At 46.7% G+C, this 17,868-nt stretch overlaps 1 protein-coding gene across 3 annotated transcripts in view; it reads right to left on the bottom strand.

Moving 5' to 3' along the window:
- LOC147097883 (triacylglycerol hydrolase DDHD2-like) overlaps positions 1–5,616 on the bottom strand; it is a 43,545-nt gene extending 37,929 nt beyond the window's left edge. For 2 of the 3 annotated variants that reach the window (XM_085970933.1, XM_085970932.1), the window contains exon 1: positions 5,596–5,616. The gene's annotated coding sequence lies outside the window, so the exon portion shown is untranslated. Of the gene's footprint in view, positions 1–367; positions 1,228–5,595 lie in introns of those variants that run through there. The other variant, XM_085970934.1, reaches the window with a different exon arrangement.
- Between the last annotated feature and the right edge of the window lie 12,252 nt (positions 5,617–17,868).

Here is a 17,868-nt window from a genome sequence, read left to right on the forward strand (position 1 = left end):
CTACCACAGAAGGCAGTAGAGGCCAATTCATTAAATATATTCAAGAAGGAGTTGGATATATTTCTTAAGGCTAAAGGGATCAAGGGATATGGGGAGAAGGCAGGGACAGGGTACTGAATTTGGATGATCAGCCATGATCGCATTAAATGGCGGAGCAGGCTCGAGGGGCCGAATGGCCTACTCCTGCTCCTATCTTCTATGTTTCTCACACGCAGAAGAGGGGCAGAGGATTATTCCAGCAACATCCTTTCTGAGATTCGCAGCCTTTCAAAGCAGATCTCAGCACATTCCGGGTCTCACTACAATCTCCTCCCCCCCACCCACCACCCCATTGCTTTGAACAAAAAACAAAAAAAAAGAGACAAACCTCGGGCGTCCAGTTCAGTCCAGTCCAGTGGTGTTGCAGCCAAGACTTCCTCGGGGCCGGGCGAGCACAACAGTTGCAACAATTTTCAAAAGGTTACAATTCAAATGGAACGCTGCGACTGTTTAAAATGATACAAATGCCCGGGCCAGCGTTCCAAAGACGGGCGCACGCACCGCCCGGCCAGAATGAAACTAACGCTGCTTGGCACTGAAACTGACGCTGCCGATGGCGGCCTGATGCAGACCCAGGCTCTCTCTGGGAGATGAAGAATCGCCACTGTCACCGTCTTCTCAAGCCTTGCACGAAAGATTCCACCAGCCCGCACCTCCTCCCCACCGCTATTTCCCTTTCGCCGTCGGTTTGGTGTTTGTTTGTTGCTTTCTCTCCAACCCCCGGCAACACATTCACTCCCATTCCATAATAAAACGTCACCGACAAGAGCAAAGGTCAATCGGCGTCACCACGTTGGACAAGTTTTGCAGAATGAAGCCTTTGCAAAGCTGACAGATTGCACCGGGTCCACAAATACATTCCCCACGCATTTGCTTTTATCCACGAGAGATCGTTAAAGGGGAAGCAAAGTCCACGAAAGGCACTTTGGCTCCAAGTACTCCCCCTATCGAAGCTTTATAAAATAACCTCTCAAAGTAAAGAATAGACTTGCATTTCTATAGCGCCTTTCACCGGGTGTCCTAAAGCGCTTTACAGCCAATGAATCACTTTTTTTGAAGTGTAGTCACTGTTGTAATGTAGGAAACGCCAATGGCAGCCATATTGCGCACAGCAAGCTCCCACAAACAGCAATGTGATAATGACCAGATCATCTGTTTTAGTGATGTTGATTGAGGGAGAAATATTGGCCCCAGTACAGCGGGGGTAACTCGAATACAAAAGCAAAATACTGCGGATGCTGGAAATCTGAAATAAAAACAAAAAATGCTGGAAATACTGAGCTCGAGGAACAGCACCTCATCTTTCGATTAGGCACTTTACAGCCTTCTGGACTCAACATCGAGTTCAACAATTTCAGATCATAACCTCGGCCCCCATGTTTTTTTCATTTTTCTCTCTCTCCCACAGGGCAGCTGTCAATCTTTCAACCATCGCCATTTACACTTCATCTAGAGCCATCTTTTGTTTCTTAACTTGTCCCATTACCGTCTCCTTTTGCCTCGCACCATCATCCCTTTTGTCTCTTAATCTCTCCTGCCTTCCATCCTATCACAGACCTTCCCTTTTGTTCTTTCCTCCCCTCCCCATTTCCCTGCCCCTGCACTTGCTTAAAAACCTGTTCCATCTCCAACTTTTTCCAGTTCTGACGAAGGGTCATCGACCTGAAACATTAACTCTCCACAGATGCCATCTGACCTGCTGAGTATTTCCAGCATTTTCAGTTTTTATACCAGGGATAACTCTTCTTCTAGAATAGAGCAGCAGGATCCTTTACACCCACCCGAGAGAGCAGATAGGGCTTCAGTTTAACATCTCATCCTAAAGGCAGCACCTCCAACAGTGCAACACTCCCTCGGAGTGTCAGCTTAGATTTTTGTGCTCAAGTCCCTGGAGCGGGACTAAGAACCCACAACCTTCTGACTCAGAGGCGAGGGTGCAGCCCACTGAGCCACGGCTGACACCAAATGGTGGACAAGACAGAATATACTGTATTTACTAGTTCCTCTGCTCACCCTCTTGGTGACAAACATGGCAGGGAGGGGCTGTGTGCATCTTAGAGTAACTCCATTCATTGCAGTGGGGACCGTGAATTTGGACTTTCACCTCATGGCTTTTGGTGGGCAAAGGAGTGCACACAATTATACACTTGTTAAATACCATGGGACTGAAAATGAGTGCAGATCCTTGCTCCACCTCAGCCCACTGCCACTTCCTGCTGCTCCATGGGTCAATTATTGGTGCGGGCGGGAATTCCTGTGATTGTTTTGCAAGTTTGGGATTCCCAGCTCCTCATTGGGGCAACAGGAAATAGGAGCGGGAGCAATGCTGAGAGTGCAAGGAAAGGGGAGCAGCGACTGAAAGGGAGGACGGAAGACTAAGAGGCCGACTTTAACCGGGGAGTGGGAGAGGGGAAATGGTTAGAGTCACATGATGCCCCTGCGAATTGGGGAGAGATAGAGTTAGAGTAAAAGTTTCGCTGCTTTGGGAGGAAAGTGGGTTTTATCAAGGGAGTGCTTCTAAATTGGGGCTAGTTAGAAGCAGTAAGAGATGGCAAGTTACATGAAGTACTTAAAACAATACAGACAGAATCAGCCAACATGGGGCTAAAAATCTCCTTGTTGTATCATCTTGCATGAAACAGTCTTTCGTAGAGAGTGGTGGAACAAGTACGTCCCGTTCACCCATCACCCCTGTGCTCGCTGACCTACATTGGCTCCCGGTTAAGCAACGTCTCGATTTTAAAATTCTCATCCTTGTTTTCAAATCCCTCCATGGCCCTTGCCCCTCCCTCTCTCTCTAACCTCCTCCAGCCCCACAACCATCTGCGCTCCTCTAATTCTGCCCTCATGAGCATCCCCGAATTTAATCGCTCCACCATTGGTGGCCATGCCTTCAACTGCCAAGGCCCTAAGCTCTGGAATTCCCTCCCTAAACCTCTCCTCCTCTCTACCTCTCTTTCCTCCTTTAAGACGCTCCCTTAAAACCTACCTCTTTGACCAAGCTTTTGGTCACCTGCCCTAATTTCTCCTTATGTGGCTCGGTGTCAAATTTCATTTGATAATCGCTCCTGTGAAGCGCCTTGGGGCGTTTTACTAGGTTAAAAGGTGCTGTATAAATGCAAGTTGTTGTTGTTGATGCTACTGACCAATCTTTGGGGTGATGATCTGCACACAAGTGACCTGAGCAACTAAATGTCTTTGAAGTCCTCAAGCAGCTCGAGAGCACAGCAGAGTTCACTCCCTATGGGGGAAATGTTAATATAGAGCTATCCAGCTCTTCCTGCAAGCATCTCTCTTTAATGGTTCAGCCACCAAAGTCAGTTAAAGTTGACCAATTCCGGCTCTGGTCAACACTTCAAAACAGCCAGTCTTAGTCATCGACAAAGCTGTAATGTAATTAACTGGGTGCTACGCCGAGTTTAACACTACCCTGTCATCTCAGGAACCCAATGTTTGAATCCAGCTCAGACTATTGGGAGGAGATCTCCCTCTCAACGGCTGCAAGAGTCCAGAGAGCCCGCATCCTCTTTCACGATTCACAACATCATGAGAGAGCAGAGGCATTATCACAGACACAAAGAAGCTATTCCTAGTCAGACAACTCCTTTACCTCAGCCCAATAGAGCAACGAGTTACGTGAACTGGTCCAAGTGACACGTAAATAGCTCTTTTCCATTAGAGATACAGGCTGTTAACAATATTAAATGATGTTTACTCTGTCTATCTAAAGTCATATAAAATATAATCTGACAAGTGTGGCATCAAGAGTCTCTAATCATTTGACAAAGTTCTTCATATTGTCTCAAATTTTGCCCGGTTCCAATACAGCATAAGCTTCTCATAGAAGGTGATTGTGAAGTTATTCACTTTGGTAGGAAAAATAGAAAAGCAGAGTATTTTTTAAATGGTGAGAGATTGGGAAATGTTGGAGTTCAGAGGGACCTGGGTGTCCTTGTACACGAATCACTGAAAGTTAACATGCAGGTACAGCAAGCAATTAGGAAAGCGAATGGTATGTTGGCCTTTATTACAAGAGGATTTGAGTATAAGAGTAAAGACGTCTTACTGCAATTATATAGGGCCCTGGTGAGACCACACCTGGAGTATTGTGTACAGTTTTGGTCTCCTTACCTAAGGAAGGATATACTTGCCATAGAGGGAGTGCAACGAAGGTTCACCAGACTGGTTCCTGGGATGGGGGATTGTCCTATGAGGAGAGATTGAGTAGACTAGGCCTATATTCTCTAGAGTTTAGAAGAATGAGAGGTGATCTCATTGAAACATACAAAATTCTTACAGGACTTGACAGGGTAGATGCAGGGAGGATGTTTCCCCTGGCTGGGGAGTCTAGAACCAGGGGTCACAGTCTCAGAATAAGGGGTCGGCCATTGAGGACTGAGATGAGGAGAAATTTCTTCACTCAGAGGGTGGTGAATCTTTGGAATTCTCTACCCCAGAGGGCTGTGGAGGCTCAGTCGTTGAGTATATTCAAGACAGAGATTGATAAATTTTTGAATATTAAGGGAATCAAGGGATATGTGGATAGTGCAGGAAAGTGGAGATGAGGTAGAAGATCAGCCATGATCTTACTGAATGGCGGAGCAGCCTTGAAGGGCCAAATGACCCAATCCTGCTCCTATTTTTTATGTTCTTATGTCCAATACAGCACAAGATTCTCATAGAAGGTAATTGTCAAAAGAATCAGAGGCGACAAGAGGAAAAAAAAATTATGCAGCGAGTTGTTGTGATCTGGAATGCGCTGCCTGAAAGGGCGGTGGAAGCAGATTCACTAGTAACTTTCAAAAGGAAATTAGATAAATATATAAAGGGAAAAAATTCGCAGGGCTAAGGGGAAAGAGCAGGCAAGTGGGACTAATTGGAGAACTCTTTCAAAGAGTTGGCACCGGCACAATGGTCCGAATAGCCTCCTTCTGTGCTGTATCATTCTATGAAGACTAATTCATAATCTGTTCAGATCGTTAGCTTTTGTAAGATCCCTTTCTGTCTCAAAGCTGCTACTTTTCAACTTCTTCAGCATCAATGCTAGGATTTTTTAGCAGCTCTTGACTGTTTTCTTGCTCCCAGATCACAATAAATAATAGTATATATATCATGCGGCCCTCCAGTTATTTACCTATGAATGGATTACTAACTAATGTAATAATGCTTCAATCATTAATCCAATTAAATATACTTAACAGATTTCATCACACACAAAAGGGAGATAAGATTGTGGACGGGTCACATTGTCCGCATGCCTGATAGGAGACTCCCAAAACAAGCGCTCTACTCGGAGCTCCGGCACGGCAAGAGAGCCCCAGGTGGGCAGAGGAAACGCTTCAAGGACACCCTCAAAGCCTCCTTGAAAAAGTGTAACATCCCCATCGACACCTGGGAATCCCTGGCCCAAGACCGCACAAAGTGGAGGAGAAGCATCCGGGAAGGCGCCGAACACCTCGAGTCTCTTCGCCGGGAGCAAGCGGAAGCCAAGCGCAAGGAGCGCACGTCAACCCAAGCACCACACCCACCCGCCCCTTCAACCACCGTCTGCCCCACCTGTGACAGAGACTGTAGGTCCCGCATCAGTCACCTGCGAACTCATTTTTAATGTGGAAGCAAATCATCCTCGGTTCCAAGGGACTGCCTAAGAAGAAGAAGAAGAAGAAGATTGTGTCTGCTGAGATACAAACATGTCCTGGTCAAATGGGCATCAGTCTTTTTCATCAATATTTGCTAATGCTTATGGCTAGACAGCAGTTTCTCTAAGGAAACAGAGTCCCTTATCAACAAAAACTTGTACCTTCTTCATCGTTGTGTGCGGGACCGAGTGCCCAGGTTTAATAATTAACTCCTCATCGTGATATATTGCTCACTGGAGACTGCATGGGGTGACCACCACCTTCTTAGATCACTTCCAAATCAGAAAAGAACATGTCACCAGACCAGTGGGTACAGGCTAAAACTATTTGGTCAGATTTATTTGATGTGGAATTTAAAAAAAAATAGAACCACAAGAGTATACTGAAACAGCAGAATTTTTACGAAGAGTTAACTGGAATCCGGCCACAAGAGGTTGACATACCCATTCCCAGAGAATGTTTCTGATCGTAACTTCTCAGCAAGCTCCTGCAAACAAAGTCTTGGATGTTGGGTAACTTGGGAATAGTTCCTCATACAGCCCCGATTAATATGCATTAGCGTGGGGTCAAATGTGGGACTCGGCAAAGGTCGAAGTTCTAAAGGTGCCTTTTTCCTATGATTTTTTAAAATTTATTCATTCACGGGATGTGGGCGTCGCTGGGCAAGACCAGCATTTATTGCCCATCCCTAGTTGCCCGTGAGAAGGTGGTGGTGAGCCGCCGCCTTCTTGAACCACGGCAGTCCGTGTGGTGAAGGTGCTCCCACAGTGCTGTTAGGAGGGGGGAGTTCCAGGATTTTGATCCATTGACTTATTCTGGTTGGCCAGGCAATAAAAACTGTAGTGTATGTACCTTTAAGGGGAGAACTACTTTTTACAGCTCTTGTATACTGTAGTACCGGCAGTGACCACACCTGTATATAAACCCTGAGTAGGGATCTGTACAGTTAGTTTTAGAGTAACCCTCATCCAGTAAACACCTGTTGATTGTTCCCTGCAGTCTCTTGTCTAATTATTGAAGGACACACAACATCAAGAGACACGGATCTAACAGTGGCGACGAGACGATTCAAACCTACCTGCAACTCTGCATCACCTCCCAGGGATTTGCTCCTGGAGAACAGTGAAAGAAGAAGGCCGAGTCCAGAAGCACGGGCGTCGACCATCCAGCGGAGATTTGAGCATCGCAGGGGAGGCAGTTGAGAGCTGGGCTTGGTTCTCCAGTCACGGTGGTCCAGCGAAACGGGCTGGCAACAGGAACGGTGCAGACCCTTCCCGGACAGCGGCGGCTAGAGCCGACCGATGGCACAGAAAAAGGCCGAGCAGCGTCGACGGAAGAGAGAGGGTAGAGCGCACAGGGCGCGGCCGGTGTTCAGGACCGAGCGGCGTCGGCGAGAGAGAGCAGAGCGCAGCCGGTGTTCAAGGGCCGAGCAGCGTCAACGAGAGAGAGAGGCGCGCAGGAAAACGCACAGAGCGCAGCCGGTGTTCAAGGGCCGAGCAGCGTCAGCGGGGAAGAAAGGAAAGCACGGGAGACGCCATTTTGAGCCGCAGCGGAGAAGAAGGGAGAGCGCAGGAGACGCCATTTTGAGCCACAGCGGAGAAGAAGGGAGAGCGCGGGAGACACCATTTTGAGCCAGTCTAACCACACCCAGGGATGCTGAAGAGTGGCAGTGTCACAGCGTTCGACAATGAAGTCGAAGATTGGACGACATATGTCGAACGCATAGAAGTGCACTGCAAGGCGAATGAAGTGCCAGATGACAGGAAAGCGCTGGTATTGTTGAATTCAATGGGTGCAAAAATGTATGGCTTACTGCGAAACCTAGTAACCCCAGAGAAGCCAGTGGAAAAGGATTTTGAAAACATAGTGTCAATCCTAGGACCACTTAAACCCCACAGCGCTGCTGATAGCAGAAAGATTTAAGTTTCACAAAAGGAACCAGCATAAAGATGAAAGTAATGCTGAGTTTTTAACGGAACTGCGCAAGCTATCGAAACACTGCCAGTTTGGAACGGGACTAGCAGATACTTTAAGGGACAAGTTTGTGTGTGGGCTTCAAAGTGAAGGAACCCAGAAACGGCTTCTATCAGAAAAGGATCTTACGCTGGACAAGGCTTTCAGCATGGCAGTATCACACGAAGCTGCAGCACGGGGCACGGCAGAGATACAACGGAGACCGCAAGAATATGGCGCAAATGAAATGTCATACGGAACAGTGAAGTGCTTTCACTGCGGCAGAACAACACACGACCATAAGGATTGCTGGTTCAAGGACAAAGTGTGCAGTGTGGGAAAGTAGGACACATAGCAAGAGTCTGCAGGTCGGGAAAGAAAACCAGCAGCAAGAAATCTCCACAGGAGAAGTACAAGAAGGTACATAAGGTGACGGAGAGTAGTTCAGACGAACAGAAAAGTGATACAGACTCCGGAAGCAAGGAGCTGGGTTGTCTGAAACTACATAATGTGATCAAAACGGAGGATCACCAAACTATCTGGGTCACGCTCAAGATAGCCGGAGTCCAAGTGAAAATGGAATTGGACACAGGATCAACCCTAACAGTCATAAACCGAAGGGACTACAAGCGGCTATTCTCACATATACCCTTGCGAGATACAGAGATTGTCTTGAAGACGTACACGGGGCAAAAAGTCTACCCCAAAGGAAAAATAAGGGTGAACGTTATATATAACGGCAAGGAAACACCAAAAATGGACCTATATGTATTGCCAGATGGAGGACCACCACTACTAGGACGTGAATGGATCCGGAAGATACAGCTAGATTGGCATTCCATTCAAGCACTGACTGTAGATGCCAAAAAGGATGACGACGTCACACCTGGACGACTGTCAAAAATGCTAACTGACGCACAAGAAGTGTTCCAGGAGGAACTCGGAACACTAAAAGGCATAACAGCGATGATCAAAATAGAGGAAAATGCAAGCCCAAAGTTTTTTAAGGCCAGACCGGTACCTTATGTGATCTGCCCAGCCGTTGAAGCAGAGCTGGAAGGTTTGGAACGTTCAGGAGTACTGTCCAAAGTGGACTGGAGCGAGTGGGCTACACCCATCATTCCTGTAATGAAGAGGTCATTGAGTAATACGCCTGGGGAACCAAAGAAGGTTCGCATCTGTGGGGACTTTAAGGTGACAGTGAACCCAGTCCTTCACACTGTACAATATCCGCTTCCGCGGATTGAAGATATTTTCGCTTCGCTATTTGGAGGGAAACGCTTCACTAAGATTGATCTGGCCCAGGCGTACCTGCAAATGGAGGTAGAAGAAGCCTCAAAACAGTACCTCACGATCAACACTCATAAAGGTCTCTACCAATACAACCGTCTGGTGTTCGGGGTAGCATCAGCTCCGGCTATTTGGCAAAGGGCAATGGATCAAGTCCTGCAAGGGATTCCAGGGACCCAGTGTTATTTGGACGACATCCTGGTCACGGGCAAAAATGACAGTGATCACCTCACCAACCTGGAGCAGGTGCTCACTAGATTGAAGGAATATGGGCTCCGAGCTAATCGCCACAAATGCGAGTTTTTCCAGAAGCAGATCTCGTATTGTGGCCACGTTATTGATAAAGAGGGGTTACATAAGTCCCCTGAAAAGATTGAGGCAGTAGTCAAGGCTCCAGCACCGGAAAATGTGTCACAACTGAGATCATTCCTCGGGCTGGTGAACTACTACCATAAGTTCTTGCCGAATTTGTCTACCGTACTACACCCACTGAACACCCTACTGCAAACGGGGGTACCATGGAAATGGAATGACGAATGTAAATGAGCTTTCCAGAAGAGCAAAGAATTGAGCACATCAAAAGAGGTGTTGGCTCATTTCAACCCAGCACTACCAATTCAGTTGGCGTGTGATGCATCACACTATGGCATTGGAGTGGTGCTGTCGCACAAATTCTCGGACGGCTCAGAGAGGCCAATAGCCTTTGCGTCACGATCACTAACCTCGGCCGAGCGTAACTACACCCAGATTGACAGGGAGGCCCTCAGCCTAGTGTGGGGAGTGAAAAAGTTCAATCACTATCTGCACAGGCAGAAGTTCACCTTGCTGACTGACCACCAACCACTTGTCTCCATCTTTAATCCAAAGAAGGGCGTTCCGGTGATGACTGCGCAATGGCTACAAAGATGGTCCCTTTTTCTAGGGGCGAACCAATATGAAATCGAGTATAAGGGCACGAAACAGCATGGAAATGCTGATGGGCTATCACGCCTGCCACTGCCTACTGCAGAGGAAGCACCAGAAGTGGACCCTGTCGAAATATTTCATTCGACTATAATTGAACGCTTGCCAGTAACTAACACTGATATAGAGAAGGAGACCCGAAATGACCCGACACTGTCTCGGGTATATGACTTGACGGTGAAGGGATGGCCAAACACATGGTGACTCACTGTTGCCAGCATTCTCATCCAGAAGAGAACAGCTGTCAGTATGCCAGGGGACCTTGATGTGTGGATCCCGAGTGGTAATTCCACCCAAGTTAAGGGAGAGAGTGCTCAATGAGCTTCACGGAGGCCATCTGGGAGGGGTGAAAATGAAAAGCCTTGCTAGGGCTTATGTGTGGTGGCCGGGGATTGATCAGCAAATCGAGGGCCTGACAAAGAGCTGCTCAGGATGCCAGAAGGTCCAAAATGCACCACCACATGCCCCTCTACACCCATGGGAGTGGCCCTCATCTCCATGGCAACGGGTGCATATTGATTTTGCTGGTCCATTCATGGACTCAATGTTTTTAATAGCCGTGGATGCGCACTCGGAATGGCCTGAGGTGATCAAAATGTCCTCCACCACCACGGAGAAAACTATTGCAGTCCTACGGACCATATTTGCCAGGAACGGCTTGCCAGAGCAGATTTGCTCTGATAACGGACCACAGTTTGTGTCCGAAGAGTTTCAAAGATTTATGAAAAGGAATAGGGTAAGGCATTACACATCGGCCCCGTATCATCCAGCCACAAATGGATTGGCTGAGAGGTTCGTACAAACCTTTAAAAAAGCAGTAAGGGCCATGTGCGATGACGACATTCCACTGCAGCATAAGGTGGACAATTTCCTGTTAGCCTACAGAAATGCAACACATGCAGTCACCAACCAGACCCCGGCCATGATATTCTTTAACCGAAGGTTGAGATCTCGTCTGGATTTGCTCAGACCAAATGTACGAAGAGATGTTGAGAATAAACAATTCCAGCACATCAATGAGAAGCCGACAAGGAGCTTCAATGTAGGGCAACCAGTCTTGGCCTGCGACTACCGAACAGAGAAATGGCAAACAGGAACGATATGCACACGGCAGGGGCCACTAATGTGCACAGTGGATGTTGGGGAGAACATTGTGAGACGCCATGTTGACCAGATCCTAGAGTCACAGGAACGAGTCAATCCCATGTCTCGTGTACCTGGTGATGAAGCCGACATACAGGTAGCATCTACCCCAGAAACAGTAGCATCAGAAGCTGATGAACCAACTGACGAGAGGGGGCAAAAATTGCCTCCGCACCAAGAGCAGGACACTCAGGAAAGGCGCTATCCAGAAAGGATCAGGAAGCCTCCCCAAAGACTGAATTTATAAATAGGCTATTTTCAGTTAATGTTGCATTTAAAAGTGTTAATTGTAATTAGTTGATATTTAATTGTTAAATGAATGTTATGGTACTGTTAATCTAAAAGGGGAGGAATTGTAGTGTATGTACCTTTAAGGGGAGAACTACTTTTTACAGCTCCTGTATTCTGTAGTACCGGCAGTGACCACACCTGTATATAAACCCTGAGTAGGGATCTGTACAGTTAGTTTTAGAGTAACCCTCATCCAGTAAACACCTGTTGATTGTTCCCTGCAGTCTCTTGTCTAATTATTGAAGGACACACAACATCAAGATACACGGATCTAACAAAAACGTTAACCCGTTTCAGCACTTGGGTGAAGTGAGGTTTCCTGGCGGTTTATTTTTGACACCTGATTGCAGTTGGAAACACAGGTCCTGTGAGTGGCATTAAATGGAATTAACGTATAAATTAGCTCTTTTTGTGCAAACAATAAACAAATAAACTGTAACTTAACAAAAAACATTAAAGGAAACTTAACAATTGAAATTAAAATGTGGTTGCCGGGGGTGATGATGCACTCCAGCCTCTCCGGTGTAAAGTAACCCTTGTCCGGAAAACCCATAATTGGATTAAGTTGGGATTAAAGGTTTCGAACCAGGCCGGCGTATCCCGGGGCACACACTTTTGTCACGTGGAGGTTTTAAGTTAATTCCATCACAACAGAATAAATCAGTTCTTTGTATCACAGGAAAAAAAAACGCTATTTAAATCAAATGATCAAATGGTGTTATGTCAAAGACACTGTCTGAACGCCAAGGTCAAGGAAACAAATGAAACAGCCTTTGTATTGAATCAAATACCAATCTCTTGCTTCCTCCAGAGGAGTTAGAAAACTTAGCCCGTCAAATTTCAAAAAGAACTCAATAATGCTGGTGCTCCCACATCACAAACCAATATTGCTAATGCTCAGCATCACATGGTCTTTCTGTGGCATTGGGACCAGTCAAGATGCAATTGTAACAGCCAGCAACAAAATAAAGTTTTATACCCGTCATCAGCTTCAAGCCTTGGCCTAATTCTCAGGGTTCAAATATTTAGATCACGGTCAGAGTTAACGATACCAACCGAGGCCCTTGATCGGATTAAAAACGGAAAATGCCGGAAACACTCAGTGGGTCGGGCAGCATCTGTGGAGAGAGAAACAGAGTTAACGCTCCAGGTCGGTGACCTTTCATCCCAAGGTTGGATTCCGGTGTTAAATTTACTGAGCAGTTCTGGGTTAAGCGACAGGAGCAACCACAGTGGTCGGACTTTGCCAGCATGTTGTGCGGTTCAGCAGCTTTCCAACTCTGGGACCTGCTCAAAAACATCAGCATCATATCAGTAAGACGGTATGGAATTCAACGTGTTCCATCTCCCCAGTGGTATGCTGGTATGACTAAAGAAATTTGGAATGTCCCCCCAGATTCTCACCAACTTCTACCGGTGCACCATTGAGAGTATCCTGTCCGGTTGCATCACTACCTGGTATGGCAACTGCACCGCCATAGACCGCAAGGCTCTACAGATGGTGGTGAAAGCTGCACAACACACTATAGGAATTAAACTACCTGCTGTGCAGGATATCTACCCCGAGAGGTGCCGGGGGAAGGCCCTGAGAATCATCAAAGACGCGAGCCACCCCAGCCACAACCTCTTCGCCCTGCTCCCATCCGGTAAGAGATACCGAAGTATACAGTCTCGTACCAACAGGTTTCGAAACAGCTTCTACCCCCAGGCCATAAGACTCATGAACAAATCATTTATTATTATTTATTACTGTTATCTTATTTATTATTACTGTATTTCTATTAGTATTTTATCATTGTTATGCCATATTTATTCCAATGTTGGGAGGACTCGTAAAAATCAACATTTCATTGTGCAGTACACACGTTTGCTGCATATATGACAAATAAAATTGAATTGAATTGAATTGAAATTGTTCTATTTACATTAGAACATAAGAAATAAGAGCAGGAGTCGGCCATACGGCCCCTCGAGCCTGCTCCGCCATTCAATAAGATCATGGCTGATCTTCGACCTCAACTCCACTTTCTCGCCCGATCCCCATATCCCTTGATTCCCCTAGAGTCCAAAAATCTATCGATCTCAGCCTTGAATATACTCAAAGACTCAGCATTCACAGCCCGCTTGACTTACCATGTGCAACACCACAAGCGATCAACCAATGATATCTCGAATTTACGATGTCACAAACTCCCAAACGGGAAGGTTAACTCTGTTCTAACCTCCGCCTCCCCCCTCCCGCTCCTCGTGTGACTGCATTACCTAGTCATTGATGCATAGCAATGCCCCCCTTCCCTCCCTCGCTGTGTAAGAAAGAAAAGACTTGCATTTATATAGTGCCTTTCACGACGTCCCAAAAGCGCTCAACAGCCAATGAAGTACTCTTGAAGTGGAGTCACTGTTATAATGTAAGAAATGCGCACAGCAAGCTCCCACAAACAGCAATGTGATAATAACCAGATCATCTGTTTCAGTGATGTTGGTTGAGGAGTAGATATTGGCCCAGGACACTGGGGCGAACTCCCCCTGCTCTTGGTGCCCTGGGATCTTTAACCTCTATCTGAGAGAGCATCCGAAAAACGGCACCTCCAACAGCGCTCCCTCAGTACTGGCACTGAAGCGTCAGCCTGGATTATGTGCTCAAGTCTCCCTCGGAGTGCGATTAAGAACCCACAACCTTCTGACTCAGAGGCGAGAGTGTGGCCCACTCAGCCACGGCTGACAGCTGCCCAGTTTCTGTGCAGCCGGGGGCACAGGTGTGAGCCAGAGTACCGGATCTTCTGTGGCTTTGCCTGCAGGAAGTCAGGACAAAGCCGATTCCCCTTCAAGTGCATCAAGTGTAGCTGTAAGCCCTCGGTATGGAGACCTGCAGCTTCTGGCTCTGATGAACTCCATCTAGTGGTAGCTGCGGGTGTGACGACAAATCACAACAGGGTGAAGCCCATTTCGTGAGTTTGTGACATTGTAAATTCGATATATTATTGGTTGATCGCTTGTGGTACTGCACATGGTAAGTCAAGACCAAGTTTGCAGGTGAAAGAGGTTGGGGGGTGGGGGGGAAGAGATAATGAAACTAGACATAATTCAGTCCCTATTTTAAAGCCATGCATCGAGTCCTTTTTGTATTTGCATTATAAATTCCTTTGTTCATGATTATAATAAAACTGCCTATTTAAGCTTGTTATAATGTGCCTCGCAGCATGTTTAAAGTGCCTAAATCTCTATCCGTCGGAAAGAATAATCTAAGACACCACTGGCTGGCTTTGGTGTTAAAACCCGACAGATCAGTTCTGTCCGGGTTATCTGCCATCACTGGCAACAGGAGTCCCTCAGTCCAAGCACTCTGCTTGTTTTTAAATGGAAGATTAAAAAAAAACACATAGTGCCTTAAATATAAAAAAAAAATCCCAAGGTTCTTCACAGTGGAAATATATGTTTAGAGTCATAGAATCATCGAAATTTACGGCACAGAAGGAGGCCATTCGGCCCATTGAGTCTGTGCCGGCCGAAAAAGAGCTATTCAGCCTAACCCCACTTTCCAGCTCTCGGTCCGTAGCCCTGGAGGTTACGGCACTTCAAGTGTATATCCGAGTACTTTTTAAATGTGATGAGGGTTTCTGCCTCTACCACCCTTTCAGGCAGTGAGTTCCAGACCCCCACCACCCTCTGGGTGAAAAAAGTTCTCCTCAACTCCCCTCTAATCCTTCCACCAATTACTTTAAATCTCTGCCCCCGGGTTATTGACCTCTCTGCTGAGGGAAATAGGTCCTTCCTATCCACTCTATCTCGGCCCCTCATCATTTTATACACCTCAATTAGATCTTCCCCCAGCCTCCTCCGTTCCAAAGAAAACAACTCCAGCCGATCCAATCTTTCCTCATCGCTAAAATGCTTGGTCACGGTTATGGAGGGAGAGATTATTAAGGGCGGCAGGTAGCTTGGTACAAGATTGTTACAAAAAATACACCTGACCCGACGCACTACGTGAGAAAAGGGGATCGGGGCGGGATGGTATAAGGTGAAATTCCACTCAGCCGTCAAAGTGGGTAATGCCCAGTTTCCCTGGATATCACTTGCTATGCGTGCCTTTGAAACATGCAATTGCTGAGAATACGATTTTATTAGCAGGCTGTTGGTTACGGAGAAAAGTCTCCCATTTTTCGTTGAACGTGGAATGTATGTGTCAGCTGTGGCTCAGTGGGCAGCACTCTCGCCTCGGAGTCAGAAGATTGTGGGTTCCAGCCCCACTCCAGAGACTCGAGCACAAAAAACTAGGCTGACACTCCCAGTGCAGTGCTGAGGGAGTGCTGCACTGTCAGAGGGGCCGTCTTTCGGATGAGACGTTAAACCGAGGCCCTGTCTGCTCTCTCAGGTGGATGTAAAAGATCCCATTGCACTATTTCGAAGAGGAGCAGGGGGAGTTCTCCCCTGGGGCCAAAATTCATCCCTCAACCAATATAACAATAACAGACTCTGTGGTCATTATCTCATTGCTGTTTGTGGGAGCTTGCTGTGTGCAAATTGGCTGCTGCATTTCCCACATTACAATAATAACTGTATGTCATTGGCTGTAAAGCGCTTTAAGACATCCGGTGGTCATGAAAGGCGCTATAGAAATGCAAGTCTTTCTTTTATGTCAGCCCCAGGAGTCTTAATGCCTGGTAACAAACAGTCAGGCAAACTCCTACCAGAGTAGTGCAGCAAGACTTGTGCAGGGGGCGGAAATAAACAAGACATGGCTTACAAAGGAACAAAAACAATGGAAGAAACAAGTTTCCTTTCTCAGAAACTGGATTTAAAGGAAAGAAATTAATCAGTTCTGGATTACCTGTGGAGCTACACAGCAAGATCCACACATCACTGCTCCCCACAGCTACTAGATGACCTGGTTTCTGACCCCGGTGGTTGACTGAGGTTTGGTAATCAGTAATTTGACGCGATTCTGGCTGCAATTATATAGGGCCCTGGTGAGACTATACCTGCAGTACTGTATACAGCTTTGGTCTCATAAGAACATAAGAAACAGGAGCAGGAGTCGGCCAATCAGCCCCTCGAGCCTGCTCCGCCATTCAATAAGATCATGGCTGATCCAATCTTGGCCACAACACCACTTTCCCGCTCTCTCCCCACACCCCTCGACTCCCCTGTAGTTCAAATGTCTGTCAATCTCCGCCTTGAATATATTCACTGACTCCGCCTCCACAGCTCTCTGGGGCAGAGAATTCCAAAGATTCACCACCCTCTGAGAGAAGAAATTCCTCCTCATCTCAGTCTTAAATGGGCGACCCTTTATTCTGAAACTGTGCCCCCCAGTTCTAGATTCCCCCACGAGGGGAAACATCCTCTCAGCATCTACCCTGTCCAAGCCCCCTCAGAATCTTATATGTTTCAATAAGACCCCCTCTCATTCTTCTAAACTCCAATGAGTATAGGCCCAACCTGCTCAACCTTTCGTCATACGTCAACCCCTTCATCCCAGGAATCAACCTCGTGAACCTTCTCTGCACTACCTCCAATGCAAGTATATCCCTCCTTAAATATGGAGACCAAAACTGTACGCAGTACTCCAGGTGTGGTCTCACCAGCACCCTGTAAAGTTGCATCAAAACTTCCCTACTTTTATACTCCATACCCCTTGCAATAAAGGCCAACATTCCATTAGCCTTCCTAATTACTTGCTGTACCTGCATGCTAACTCTTTGTGTTTCATGTACTCGGACCCCCAGGTCCCTCTGAACCACAGCATTCTGTAGTCTCACTCCATACAAATAATAATTTGCTTTTTCATTCTCCTTACCTAAGGATATACTTGCCATAGAGGGAGTGCAATGAAGGTTTACCAGACTGGTTCCTGGGATTGGGGGGGGAGCGGTGGGTGGGGGGGGGGGGGGGATTGTCCTATGGGAAGGTTTTCTGTAGCATCATAAACAAAAGACTTATAAACTTCCTTGAGGAGCACAATGTCTTGAGTAAAAGCCAAATTGGATTCCTGCCAAACTATAGAACATCCGATCATATCTTCACCCTACAGACCCTAATTGACAAACACGTTCACCATAACAAAAGCAAAATCTACGCATGCTTTGTAGATTTCCAGAAGGCTTTCGACTCCATCTGGCATGACGGTTTATTTCTGAAACTTATCGAAAGCGGGGTAGGAGGGAAAACATATGATGTAATTAAATCAATGTATACAAACAACAAATGTGCAGTTAAAATTGGAGACAAACAAACAAAATACTTCCCACAGGGGCGGGGGGTGACGCAGGGCTCGCCAATCTCACCGACACTCTTTAATATTTACATAAATGGATTGGCAAAACTACTTGAACAATCTACAGCATCCGGCCTCACCCTATATGAATCCAAGGTTAAATTCCTCCTCTATGCAGACGACCTGGTTCTGCTGTCACCAACTAAAGAGGGGCTACAGCAGAACCTGGACCTGCTGGAGTCGTACTGCCAGACTTGGGCCCTGACAATAAATCCCCAAAAAACCAAAGTCCTTGTGTTCCAGCAAAGATCCAAACATCAGGGACCCAAAATAAAT

The sequence above is a fragment of the Somniosus microcephalus genome, chromosome 30 (genome assembly GCF_052327205.1).
Source record: "Somniosus microcephalus isolate GS21.2 chromosome 30, FLI_Smic_1.0, whole genome shotgun sequence".
In the NCBI taxonomy this organism is placed as follows: domain Eukaryota; kingdom Metazoa; phylum Chordata; class Chondrichthyes; order Squaliformes; family Somniosidae; genus Somniosus; species Somniosus microcephalus.